Genomic DNA, 13,267 nt, shown 5'->3' with positions numbered 1-13,267 from the left:
AAAGACCTTCAAAGACAAAGAAAATCACAATTCTAATCATTTTGTTATTAAATTTGAAGTTAATAGCCAAAAATATCAGAAAATGCATTTTTTACATGTCCTATGCAAGTAATGTTAGGAACACATGGCAACTCAAATATTGTCTAAAACCATTTTTCATAGGTTGACATTCCTGACACATCAGTTGTCAAATTCTGTTATTCCAAATGCTCATAGCTGAGCATCGGCTTGGGGACAGATAACCCTCCAGAGACTATGTAAAAGGAGAAGTGACCTCGTCCAAATCAATACAGACCCGTCTCATCCCACCCCAAATCTCTTTAATGTGAGTGGTAGAAAAGAGAAACTCCTTGGAATTAGGTCATTAGCCTGTGCGTGCATGCATGTGTGTGTGTGTGTGTGCACGTGTCAAGCCAGTGGGAATCACTCATAAAGACTGCACATATTTTTGACAGGGAGTAAAATGAGCAAAGTGAACTGATTTTATTATTTTACCCACTGTCTCCAAACTGTTCAACAAACCACTTAAGAAGGTTTGAACTTTTTCAAGATGTGTAAATTCTATTGTATTTTTATAATATTTATTTGTTTGCGCAGGGTCTTCGTTGCAGCATACTGGCTCTGTTTTTGGTGCAACAGGCAGGATCTTTATGTGCGAATTCTTAGTTGTGGCATGTGGCGTCTAGTTCCTCGCTTGCTTGCGTGCGTTCTCAGTCACATCTAACTCTGCGACCTCATGGACTGTAGTCCTCCTGGCTCCTCTGCCCATGGAATTTTCCAGGCAAGATACTGGAATGGGTTGCCATTTCCTTCTCCAGGGGATCTTCCTGACCCAGGGATCGAACCTGTGTCTCTTGCCTCTCCTCCATTGGCCTGCAGACTCCTTACCACTGTGCCAGTCAAGAGGCCTTGACCAGGGGTCAAACCCAGGCCCCCTGCATTGGGAGCTTGGAGTCTTAGCCACTGGACCACCAAGGAAGTCCCTTCATATGCACTTTTAACTGGAGAATGAGTGCTTTTGATTGTGTATACATAAGCTGTAGTCATATGGTAAAATAACAGTACATTTTATAATAATTGATTAAGATTTATTGTTGTTGTTTTTTTTCTATCACGGAGCTCCTAAGAACGTTTTTCCCCTTTCCTATTGTTAGTTGCTATGAGTCTTTCAATAATATAAAATGTAGGATCTATCTGCTATCTGGGATAGTGTCTAGCCAAGCTGACCGTCCTTACTTTGTTAGAAGATTCTTCCTTTTACTGAATGGAGGCAGTTCTTGTACACCATCTCTGTGATAATGGGAGTCTGTAATTGTGAGAGTTTTATAATGAGTCTGTGGCTCTCTGTGGAGGAAGAGAGAAGAAACTATTATTTCTATTTCATAGCCAAGGGAATATACATGGACAAAAGCACCACCGGAGAGTAGACAAGATTCAAATTGAAAAGATTTTGATTTCCATACTAAAAGTGGACCAAGGTTTCCAAATCAGTGCCTCCTAAAGACATCACTTTTCTTTGGCTAAAACAAGAGAAAGACAAAATGTGTTCTCTAGACCAGTGCTGTCTAGTAGAAATATAATGTGGGCTAATGTGTACTTTTAGATGTTCTAGCAACCACACTGGAAAGGTAAAAAGAAACAGGGCCATTACTTTTATAATAATGTATTTTACTTAATTGAAGTTATACAGGATACTGTGATTTTACCATGTAATCATTATAAAGAATGAATAGAGTATTTTACATCTTTTTTGAGAGTACTAAGTTTTCCAAATCAATTCAAACTGGTCACATTTTAGATGGTCAACAGCCACTTGTGCCTGGTGGCCACCGTATTAAACAGCACAGCTCTGAATCTTTTTCTGCCCTTTGCTGGCTGCTCCAACTCCTTTTCCCTCCCAAAATACAAAACGTATTTGCAGATGTAGAGTTCCCTGTCCTTGGAAGTGTTTGAGCCAAGGCTGGGTGACCATCATTTGGTGGCAATATTGTGAATAAAGAACATCAGATAGATTTTTGCACAAGAAAAGCCTTAAAATCCTTTGCAACTCCAAAGTTCTTATACTGAGAAATGAGTCATGGAATTATGAGTTTGGAAAGAACTTCCTTCCATATTCGCCATGCCATTTTCTGCCATTATCTCCTAATTTGTCTTTTACCTCTTCTGTATGTTTAATATGAATAAAATGATCATTTGTAGAGTACTAGGTAGTTTATAACCACTCTCATAAGCAATAATGGTTAGTTAATATATTTCTTCACCAATTCAGTAACAGCATCTTGAATCCCTACAATATATTTGTCTCTGTGCTGGAGTGGAATGCATTAACCACAGTGGGTTGGGAGCGCCTGACCCCTGTGCTCACAGAGTCTTCAAGCTGTCCTTACTATTCTTCTTACTATTCCTTGTCCCTGGTTTCTGCAATCCCTCTGCTCCTCGTTTGGCTTGAGTCACCAGGAGTCACAATGCACTGATATGAATATAGTGGTCTGACTTTGTTTTCTGTTGTGAGTGTGAATCCATCCCCAAAGGACAGTTTTCAGTGATGAGAAAACTGAAGTTGGGTTCTCTGCTTCTCTGATGTGACTGAGGCATTAGACATAAGGTGTTTTTTTTTTTCTTCAGCATTAAAGAGAAGTAGAATCTGCTATCATTTAGCTATATGTCACCTGGAATTGTAATTTGCATCAAAAACTGCTTTGCTGGCAGCCAACTGCCAGGCAGATACTTAATCTCCTTTGATTCTCTGCTGTACTTTTTTGTGCCCTCTCCAAAAATTCTGAAAGAATTAGCTTCTTCTGAGCCATGGTTCATCAATTATGATGCTCCTACTTTAGAGAAAGAAAAAAATATGGAACCTTCTGGTGTCAGAAAAACTAGTGCTTGTCCCAGTAAGAAAAAAAAAAAAGGATTTAAGACCAAGGGAAATGCTATATTCTCTAAAGAGTATTTTAGGAATTTGGTGAAAATTCTGCCTAGTAAGAAAATTCTCCATCTCACTCATTGAGTTCTGTAATTGTCCTAAAGTATTTTATAAATTCAGTTTCTAAATTCTACTGTACTAACTTTACTGGAGTGTCTTCTAACAATTTCATGTTGCCACCAGAGAGCAGCAGAGATTTGTAGGTAATTAATGACTACCCTAAATACCAAAGAAGACGGAACCTTGGCCACTTGATTTGATCTCATTAATTAAATGACTAGGAGCAAAAAGAAGCAGCTGATTAATAATCAGAACTTTCACTCATTGGCCTGTCTTCCCACTCTTTACTTTTTCTTTCTTTGAGGTATGTTTGTAAGTATGTGATTTTAATAATTTATGACATTGATTGGGGAGAGTTTTTTGACTTTCCTAGAGGCTTTTGGGATACAGATCAAAATGCAACTCTTGTTCTGCACTTCACATAGACTGAACAATGAATCTGAAGGCAGTGAATCGAAGTTTAAGGAAGTGAAGTGCTATTCGTCTAGACCAGGGGTCATCAAACTACTGCTCACAGACTAAATCCAGACCACGACCTGTTGTTGTAAATAAAGTTTTATTGGGACACAGACATAGCCTTTATTTATATTTTGTCTGTAGTGGCTTTCATGCAAAAGTGGCAGAGTTGAGTGACCGTAGCAGAACATGTGGTCTACGAAGCTTAAATAAGTTACTATCCAGCCCTTCACAGAAAAAGTTTGCTGCCCTTACTCTTCACCATATTTGTGTCTTAAATTAAATTATGGGCAGTATGGGGAAGCTGAAAGAGTCCTGGATCAGGACATTCAACAGCTATTTTTCTATTCTTTATTCAGCTACTTGGGTGAGTCCCTCACTATTTCTAGCCCTAGAGTCCCCATCTGTAAGTAGGGGTAGGAGTGGGGAAAGGTTGAACTTGGTAGCATCTAAGATCATTTTCAGATCCAAAATTCTATGATTTCTTGGTTGTCTTTGTTCTGACATGAACATAGAGTGAACAAGTTGTTTTATAGGGGCATCAGTTTTCTTGGTGTATGTTTTTCACGCTCCACTTTTAATCCCATAGGATTTGTCAGGTGACTGGGCTACCTTGCACTCCACATTAGGGAAGTCTGGTGTCACACCTAAATATTCTTAGACATTATGTTAATTTCACTTAAGAGAACAAGGGAAAAGGTAAGGTCAGTGCTTAGATTCCTAATTTTAGCTAAGCAGGACTGTATTTTTCTATTTTTGAAGTTTCCATTTGCCTTTTTTGACAAGCTCTTCTTTTTTAGAAAAGAGTTATTAGATGTACTAAATATTAGCTCAACAGTGTCCACAATTTTGCCTTTTAATGTCTTGTTGGAATGTATAGCAATCTGAATTAGTATTGACTTCCAAATTTAAACATGAAGAGAAGTATGTGAAGTAAAAACTTAATATTGTAGACAATTTGACTCCACATTTTAGTTTATTATTCTATTTTTGATTGATTTATTGATTTATTAAGTCAACAATTATCCATTTAGTGATCTAATTAGTGTGGTAAATACAACAAAGGTAAAGCAGATAATTAAGTAAAAGATGCTCATGCTCACTGTGAAGAAATTGGAAAGCAAAGCAACATGTAAAACAGAACCTAATTTAGTTTAGGTATTGGTACCTATGCATGCTTTTCGCAAAGTGTAAGTATTTATGTGGGTTTCCCTGGTGACTCAGATGGTAGAGAATCTGCCTGCCACAGGAGACCAGGACTTGATCCCTGGGTTGGGAAGATCCCCTTGTAGCTAACATGCTTTAATATCAAGCCAGTATTTGTGTTTCCTAATTTATTTACCTTTAAACTTTAGAATGTTTATTAGCAAGATGCCTTATTAGGCATCTGAAAACCTCTGATCAGGTTTTTCTGCATCACATTTCTGATGTCTAGGACGTTCAACCAGAGAAGGCAATGGCACCCCACTCCAGTACTCTTGCCTGGAAACTCCCATGGATGGAGGAGCCTGGTGGGCTTCCGTCTATGGGGTCGCACAGAGTCGGACACGACTGAGCGACTTCGATTTCACTTTTCACTTTCACACATTGGAGAAGGAAATGGCAACCCACTCCAGTGTTCTTGACTGGAGAATCCCAGGGACGGGGGAGCCTGGTGGGCTGCCGTCTATGGGGTCGCATAGAGTCAGACATGACTGAAGCGACTTAGCCAGCAGCAGCAGCAGCAGCAGGATGTTCAACAGTGTGATTGTTTATAAATCTGTTATTGCCTGTATTACCTAAAGGGCCTGTAAGTCTGTGTTAAGGTGCTAATCAGATTCTCTGTCAAAGAGGGAAGTTTACTTTAAAAAGTAGACATTATAATCTAATCATGTGGCTTTTCATATGTGGAAATGAAGCTGTTGACACTCTTGGCCACTCAGATCCTTGTTGGAACAATTGGCTGGATGAGTCACCTTACAGGAACACTCCCTTCTTATTTATTCCCAGGAGTTAAACTAGCTGAGTTCCGATCTCTGCTCTGCTACTTCCTAACTGGGGTAATTTTGACTGAATCACTTAACTCTCTCTCCTTTGTCCTCATCTATAGAGTAGAAGTAAACCATCCTGCCTGTCTTGCAGGGTTGCAGAGAAGACAAAAAGACAAAGTGAGGGTTTAAATGAAAGCATGCTATTAAATCCTAATATCCAATGCAAATACAAGCTCAAGCTGGGGTTACAATGAAGCCCAGGAGTCAGCATGTTACTGTAGCTCATAAGGATGGATAATTGACCTTCAAACCCTCAGACCAATTTAGTTAGTTGGACTAACTAACTTTGCCAGTTGAAATTTACATTTTCACTAAATGGACTATTGAGTTCTTTCATTGGTCAAGTCAACAAATACATGTTTGGTATTAACTATGTGTATACCACTGGGCTTGAGTTGTGGAAGATATAAAAACGCTCTCTGCCTGTAAGAGCTTACTGTTTAGAAAGCAAGAATATCAATCAAATGTATAGAAAACAGAAGTCACTTTGAGCTTTCAACAAAGGTGTTTATTTGTTTTTTACTTTGAAAGAACCATAAACTTTCATGATCTTGTCAAATTTGAAGATTCTAGGCCATTTATTATTTTTTAATTAATTTATTTTAATTGGAAGCTAATTACTTTACAATATTGTAGTGGCTTTTGCCATACATTGACATGAATCAGCCATGGGTGTACATGTGTCCCCCATAATGAACCCCCTCCCACCGCCCTCCCCATCCCATCCCTCAGGGTTGTCCCAGTGCACCGGCTTTGAGTGCCCTGATTCATGCATCGAACTTGGATTGGTGATCTGTTTCACATAAGGTAATATGCATGTTTCAATGCTATCTTCTCAAATCATCCCACCCTCGCCTTCTCTCACAGAGTCCAAGTCTGTTCTACCATCTTTCTAAATCCCATATATATGCATTAGTATACTGTAATGGTGTTTTTCTTTCTGACTTACTTCACTCTGTACAATAGGCTCCAGTTTCATCTACCTCATTAGAACTGATTCAAATGCATTCTTAATAGCTGAGTAATACTCCATTGTGTATATGTACCACAGCTTTCTTATCCGTTCGTCTGCCGATGGACTTCTAGGTTGCTTCCATGTCCTGGCTATTGTAAACAGTGCTGCAATGAACACTGGGGTACACGTGTCTCTTTCAATTCTTGTTTCCTTGGTGTGTATGCCCAGCAGTGGGATTTCTGGGTCATATGGCAGTTCTATTTCCAGTTTTTTAAGGAATTTCCACACTGTTCTCCATAGTGGCTGTACTAGTTTGCATCCCCACTAACAGTGTAAGAGGGTTCCCTTCTCTCTGCACTCTCTCCAGCATTTATTGTTTGTAGACTTTTTTGATAGCAGCCATTCTGACCAGCGTGAGATGGTACCTCATTTGATTTGCATTTCTCTGGTAATGAGTGATATTGAGCATCTTTTCATGTATTTGTTAGCCATCTGTATGTCTTCTTTGGAGAAATGTCTGTTTAGTTCTTTGTAGGCCATTTATTTTGTAGGATATCTTTGACTTTGATGTTTCCTCTTGATTTGATTCAGGTTACACAGGAGGGATGCTGTGTTCTCAATGCATCTTGTCAGGTAGCACACATTTTTTGTTTGTCGTGTTCGATTCATCCTGGATCATGTTTCCTTTGATCACGTTCTTGTAAGTCTATCAGACTTCTCTACCATAAGGCTAATCTTTCCCCCTTTATAGCTACGAAGTATAGGAAGAGATAGTTTACTTTCAGACTATGTAAATATCCCATTTGTCATTAAAATTTAGTAATTAATCCATATCAGTACAAAATCTTGGTTTCATAATTTGTTCAATAATTATGTTACTATCATTATTTTGATGTTCAGATTGTCTCTATGTTGGGAGCCCCTCATGCTGACTTCCTCATCTAATTCTTTCCCTGACATAGCCCTGAAACCAGTCATGTCTCTAAATACCTCTGACTCCTTATAGTGGAGAATGACATATGGAGACACAGACCTGGCTCTAAATGTGATTATTGCTTTGAGGGTATTGCTACTTTCAGACTCTAACAGAGGGGATTTAATTCAGGGAATTGATGAAACTAGTGATGGAAAATCTAGAGCTAAATAAGGGTCAGTGAGGCAACCCAGAGAATCCACCAACACCCTGGAGGGTGTTGGCTGGAGAGTCAAGAAGAGGGTATAGTGTGCTTAGGAGGTCAGGTCATCTGGAAGAAGTGTGAGAAACTCTGGACTGTCCAGAGAAATCCTGAGTCTGGAGGAGGTGCAGCTGCTACAAGCCATGTGAGGAGGAGAGGTTCTCCCTTCCTCCTGTACTTGAATCTGTTCTCAGTATCTTGCATTGGCCTGCCCTAGCCAGAATCCACCTGTCCTAGGATCCTGGGAAACAAAGCCTACACAGCCAGCCCCCTGAGATGGAACACAGGGAAAGAAAAGGATAAGGATGGAACTTAGGGTAAAAAGGCCAGACGGAACAAAAATGTATACATCCTTGCATCTTGGCAGTTGCCATTTGAACAAAACAGATTGCAAGTGTTTTCATGACTTGAGATGGGTACCATCATCTCTGATGTGGCCACTTAAATTTAACATGCTTCCAAGAAACCTCACCCTGCCTATTAGAACCCAGACATTGATTGGGTCACATGCTACTGCTTGAGGGCAGGTAACTGCACTTTAACGTGTGCTCTGATTCACTCTCCCCTTCCTGTGTCCAGGCAGTTTCTATTTTATGAGAAGGGAGTATTTATGCTCTAAATTGAGTCACAGAGTCCAGTTCAACTTTTTACTAGAGATGTTTTGATCTTGCATATTTTTGGTTGAACTGTGTCCCCTCCTAAAATGTGTTGAAGTCCTAACACCTGAATATGTGACTTTATTTAGGAATAGGATCTTTGCAGATGATCAAATTAAAATGGTATCAGTAGGATGGGTCCTAATCTAATACAACTGGTGTCCTCACTCATATCCTTATTGGACAGCTAGGAGATCAAACTAGTCAATCCTAAAGGGAACCAACCCTGAATATTCACTGGAATGACTGATGCTGAAGTTCCAATACTTTGGTCACCTGATGCAAAGAGCCAACTCATCGGAAAAGACGCTGATGCTGGGAAAGATTGAGGGTAGGAGAAGGGGGCAACAGAGGATGAAATGGTTGAGTGGCATCATCAATTCAATGGACATGGGTTTGAGCAAACTCTGAGAGATGGTGAAGGGCAGGGGAAGCCTGACATGCTGCAGTCCTTGGGGTCACTAAGAATCAGACATGATTGAATGACTGAACAACAGTGACAACACAGAGACATAAAAGAAGGATCCTGTGTAAAGATCATGGCAGTGATCAGAATGATGCATCTGTAAGCCAAGAAATGCCAACCACCAGAGCAAGCACCAGAGTCCAGAGGAGAGACCAGGAACAGAGTCCCTGTCACAGTCCTCAGGCAGGAGCAACCCTGTCAGCACCTTGGTCTTAGACGTCTAGGCTTCAGAACTGTGAGACATAACTTTCTGTTGTTTAAGTCACTCAGTTCCTCTTACTCAGCTGTATATTAGCAAACTAATATACTCTGTTAGAAGTGGATGTCAGGTATTCAGTTGGATCAGGAGCTGCTTGGTCTCCAGCAGTGGAAAGTGGTGTGATGAAGGGGCTGGAAGGAGTGACGATGTGACCTGAAGACCTGCTCTTTTGTTTTCACTTCTGCCTGGGAACCACTTGGTCAGTATGGAGTTTGTCGCTCCCTGCTCCTCCTCTGTATCCCCTGGTGGCAGGCCTGCCTTTGCCCATTGCTGATGATGGCACCGGGGGTAGGTCCAAATCAACAGCCAGTTTTCTTTGTGATGGTGTTCAGGCCTGGCCTCTGCAGTCAGCTGGTCAAAGGCTGAGAGCGGGGATTCCACAGGTCGTTTTCCTCTCCTCCTGTGTGAGCAAGCTTGGCCTCCTGCTGTAGGCCTCAGGTTTAGCTAGGTCTGGCTTTGGCTCAGTACTTGGAAGGAGGAGCAAAACCATATGTAAACAATATGTTGCTACCCTCTGTTCATGGGACAATGTTCCTGCGCTCTTGAATATAGAAAAAGAAAATAAAAATGTTGTCCTGGTTGGTTAATTGGTTTATTTGATAATTTTGTCTATAGAATGTCACCTGCTAAAGCCAAGTAAAAGTCAGCCTTTAGGTTTCAGTTTTTATTGTCCACATTTCTCACATAGGAGTAATTATATACATTTCAGAAGGTTTCTCATCAAATACTGGAGATGACACATAACTGTAAGTATGCAGTGTTGTATCGTGTGGCAGACACAGAGAGTTGACCCAGAAATCTCCAGGGAATCTTTATGGAATTTGGACTCTATTAAATATATTCCTGACATATGCTTTGTGTTATTTCATGCTTGTAATTATATGTAATTTGCAATACAATGTTTTGTTGCTGTTAACTCCACAAATTTGGGCTTATGGGGATTTGAGATGACGTGGAACTTTTATCTCCAAGTACTTAGATGTGAAACATGTCACTGATGTTAGGAAAGGTGACAGGACAAAGGCTCGAGGGTCTTGAACTATGGAATAGGAAGTGAGGCCTAGAGATTAAAATTTTTTTTTTTTACTTTCATGACCATTTACATGAGCCAATTGGTAGGCTCCTTGTAATTAATAATGACTATTTCTTTTTATCTTCTCTGTGAAATTAGGAAGTGATTTTCAAATGCTTTCAATCTGTATATTTGTTATTCAAGTGAAAATATTTCTCTTTTTCTTTTTGCCTAGAGTGTCCTAGCTCCTCTTTCTTTCTTGAACCCTCCATACCCTTGTTCTTAGAGACACATGCAGGATGGACAGAAGAGAACACCATAACAGCATCTGCTTTCTGAGTTCACAGGTTTTATCATCAGGTATGTGTGTGTGTGGTTGCACACTCAGTCATGTTTGACTCTTTGCAACCCCATGGACTGTAGACCGCCAGGCTCCTCTGTCCATGGAATTTTCCAGGCAAGAATCCTGGAGTAGGTTGCCATTTCCTTCTCCAGAGGAACTTCTTGACCCAGGGATGGAACTGTGTCTCTTGCGTCTCCTGCATTGGCAGGAATGTCCTTTACTAGCTGAGGCACTGGGGAAGCCCCATCATCAGGTGTAGGCAAAGCAAAATCAGATGTCCTGGTGCTTTCTCTCACACTGTACCTAAACTCCAGGAGGAATACTGAGTCTCAGAATAAATACACCATCTCCTACTGGAGAATCAACTGTACCAAGATGTTTGGGAAATAGAATTTTTATATTAAAACACTCAGGTATATTATAGAGTAGAAAATGTAACCAACATGACTTAAAACCCTAGTATACAATGGTGTCTGACTACTTTTTTCAAGATATAAGCAATAAAATGTGATATATTTAGAGTAGAAATTCTGGATTCATGTGAACCACTCAAAGCCTTGCTAATCCTGGGGCAAGATACTTAACCTCTTTGCACCTCCGTTTTCTTCTCTGTAAAATGGGGCTAAAAGTCATATGTAACTTACAGAGCAGGTAGAACAGTAAAGGTGCTTAGCTCAATGTCTGTCACATAATAAACACAGAAATTATAGCTGTGCCAGAGCCTTGGAGCTGAAACTTGATGCCTGTCAATCACTAGGGGTGGATATGCAGCACTGCTCTGGAGAGATTAAGCCCACTTCTCCCATCTCCTTTTTGGGTCTGGGCATTCAGAACACCTTGAGAAATGAGCCCTCAGCACAACTAGGAAGGGACAATTGTTGCCCTTGAATTCAGAGCCAGTGGTGCTTGATGGATGATACACAATCTCTGGACCACTGGGAGTTAAACATTATCACAAAGACAGAAACTTGGACCAGATGGCTGGGTTAGTCAGTGAGTGGGGCAAGGATCAAGAGTCAGGAGTCTTTACTTTGATGGTCTACAAATGGTACTGCTTCCCTCCAAAACAGCATAAAGGGCTGAAGTCAAAGGAGCAGATAAGGATAAGAAATATGAGGCATGGATCCTTCTACTCTCCTCTCCTGTGGCTTTACAGACCTTACTAACAGATTACCACATTTTTTTAAATGGAGCTCAGGGATGACGTTAGAATCCTTCTCAATATGATGCTCCAGGGGGATACCAGTAAGTGATTATCACTTGAGAAGTTTCTTTCCTAGCTCTTGAAAAGTTCTAGGAGTTTTGGACACTATTAGTAACAAAAGTTAGCAACAGTAGTGGCTCAAAGACTTGAAGCCACTTGAATGAGAGGCCTTCTACAACTCACCATATTTTAATCTATTTTCTCCCAAACAACTCTTTTAATTCAGGATGAAAATCAGTCAGATAAAACTAATGCATCTGGAAGCTGGGATGATAGATACCAGTGTCCTAACGTTCCCACTGTATTTGCATTTTAAGAAGAAGTAAATAAGAATGAGAGGATGTTATGCTGGAATTCTATCCCATGTGTTTTTTGATTCTGTCTAGTTGGTATTTTCTGTTCTTAGGTGGGGAGGGGTATGTACAGGCTACACCAATGCACAATCACTCTCACCAGTGCCAAGAGACGCTCGGGGAGGAAAGTTCAGGTCATGGCTAAGAAGGGTAAGACCATGTCCCCATGGTCCATGGGTGGAGCATGAACATGAACTTTTTTTACTTTTTGCCCGTTATTTCCAACAGCTTCATTGAATTGAATCTCCCTTCCTTGCTGTGTAGTAAAGAATTTAACTTTGCTTGGAGAAAGGTCTGACCTTTGCCCTTGACTTGTGGGAGGTTATCTCTAAGCCTTTGAAGTATTCTACCTGATACAAGTGTCTTTGTTTATCTGGAGACCTTGGGATACACCAAATAGTCTAACCATGTGGTCTGTGGTGGGGACTTTGGGTCATGTGGTGTCAAATCACTCTCAGAGGGGCTGGAGGTGGAGTTGAGCCATGTGATCCTGAGTAAAGACTCTGGATACCAACATTTGGGTGAACTTGCCTGTTGGTAATACTCTGTGTGTATTGTCACACATTATTAATGGGAAAATTAATGCTATCCATGAATGCACTGAAAGAGACAACTGGAAGCTCTGTGTGTGGAACTTTCCGGGACTCTGCCCCATGCATCTCTTCCCTGGGCTTTTTTAATCTGCATTGTTTTACTGTGATGAAATGCAGCCATATGTACAACAGCTTTCAGTGAGTTTGATGAATCCTTGCAGTGAATTATTGAATCTGAAGTAGTATTGGTGTCGACTAAAAAAGATGCACAACTTGACAGTTGTGAGTTAAGTTTTATTTGGGGAAAAATGAGGACTGCAACCTGGGAGGCAGCACCTCAGAGAGCTCTGAGAGACCGCTCCATAGAGGCAGTGGGGGAAGTTCAGTGTATAAGGTTTTGGTGAATGGGGAGTTCAGTGCAATCAAGCAATTACTTTACAAGAGGTTTTCTGTTAGTCACAAGGATCTGATTTTACCATGAACGGATTTAGTGCTTTTCTAGATATGAGGAGATGAAGGTTTGGAAGGCAGGCAAGGTGGTCTGATATTCCCATCTCTTTAAGAATTTTTCAGTTTGTTGTGACCCACACAGTCAAAGGTTTTGACGTAGTCAATAAAGCCGAAGTAGATGTTTTTCTGGAACTCTCTTGCTTTTTCAGTGATCCAACAGATATTGACAATTTGATCTGTTGTTCCTCTGCCTTTTCTAAATCCAGCTTGAACATTTGGAAGGTTTATTGAAGCCTTGCTTGGAGAATTTTGAGCATGACTTTGCTAGCATGTGAGATGAGTGCAAATGTGAGTAGTCTGAGCATTCTTTGGCATTGCCTTTCTTTGGGATT

This window comes from Budorcas taxicolor, chromosome 1, assembly GCF_023091745.1.
Source record: "Budorcas taxicolor isolate Tak-1 chromosome 1, Takin1.1, whole genome shotgun sequence".
In the NCBI taxonomy this organism is placed as follows: Eukaryota; Metazoa; Chordata; class Mammalia; order Artiodactyla; family Bovidae; genus Budorcas; species Budorcas taxicolor.
The sequence above is the reverse complement of the archived record's forward strand: the minus strand, read 5'-3'. Positions refer to the sequence as shown.